The following is a 1366-nucleotide window of genomic DNA, read 5'->3' as shown; positions in this document are numbered from 1 at the left end:
GAATAACCGAATCGGAAGTTCACAGTCCTCAATAACAATAGTACAGTTATTGTACACACTAGTAACAGTTTTCTGACTATTAGCAGTATCAACTACTAACTCATCATCAAGTAACACAGAATTCAAACATGCAGTTTGAGCAAACAATGGTGATACAAACGAAAAGTTTGCACAAGAGTCAAATAACACCTTAGCACGTATTGAATTCAGAAGAAATGTACCTGTTACTACATCCGGTGATGCTTCTGCCTCGTTCTTAGTCATCTGGAAGGATCGTCCCCGYGYCCCTCCTTGCCCTCCTCTATTCACAGTAGATCTTCCCCGTGTACCCGACGCATTACTCCCCATTGTTAACTGTGGAGTTCTTAACAAGGGACAATTTGGTAGAATATGATCCGGAGAATTGCAATTAAAACATCTTCGGTTAGCTGGGCAGTTTCTAGACAGATGACCCGCTTCACCGCACTTGTAACACTTCCTTGGATCCATCTTGCATTCAACCTGATAAACCTATCGGCACTGTGAGCAAACCTTCTCACCGATCTTTTGTTCCGATTTGTTATCATATCTTACAGTTTTCGGTCCTCGAAAAGATGAAGGCCCCTCCCATTTTATTTTCTCCACAACCTTTCCTTCTGATTGTCTATTCTTATTTCGTTCGGTCACCTCAGCTGCATCTACCGTTAATGGAAAGGTATTGGGGTTCATAGCAATAACAAATTCTCTAATTGAGGGTTTTAAACCCCAAATATACCTCTCTATCTTTCTGGATTCAGTCGAAACATAATGTTCAGCAAAACAAGAGTATTCAATAAATCTTTCGGTATACTCCCGAACTGTTCCATTTTCTTGCTCTAACTTCAGGAAATCCTCCTCCATTTGTCTTACTGCTGTTTTGGGACAAAACTGATTCTTGAATCGATCCACGAATTCTACCCAAGACAGAGTTTGTAAAACATCCGTTCTGGTAGACGATTCAACTTCCCACCAAAATAAAGCATTTGACTTTATACAGAAACAGCAAATCGAACTTTATCTGTTTGTGGGCACCGAATGGTGTTGAATACAGATTCCATCTCTTTAATCCAGCACATAGCTTTCACTGGATCTCTCTCCCCAGAAAAGGTTGGTGGTTTGCATGCTAAAAACATCTGAATATCTCCTTCTTTATTCTGAGTGATTGGAGCAGAGGGATAAACTTCCATTCTTTCTGTTTCCACCCTAGCCGGTATTCCCATGATAGACGTCAGAGTTTCCCGCAATTTCCCCATTTCCTCTGCCAACATATCTCTAGTTATATATTCAGGATGTGGCACCGACCTTTCTTGAACATTCCCAGAGTGAGATTCCTCATGTTCAGAATGTA

This window comes from Cynara cardunculus (genome assembly GCF_001531365.2).
Source record: "Cynara cardunculus var. scolymus isolate 2C chromosome LG 3, CcrdV1, whole genome shotgun sequence".
NCBI classification, from domain to species: domain Eukaryota; kingdom Viridiplantae; phylum Streptophyta; class Magnoliopsida; order Asterales; family Asteraceae; genus Cynara; species Cynara cardunculus.
The sequence above is the reverse complement of the archived record's forward strand: the minus strand, read 5'-3'. Positions refer to the sequence as shown.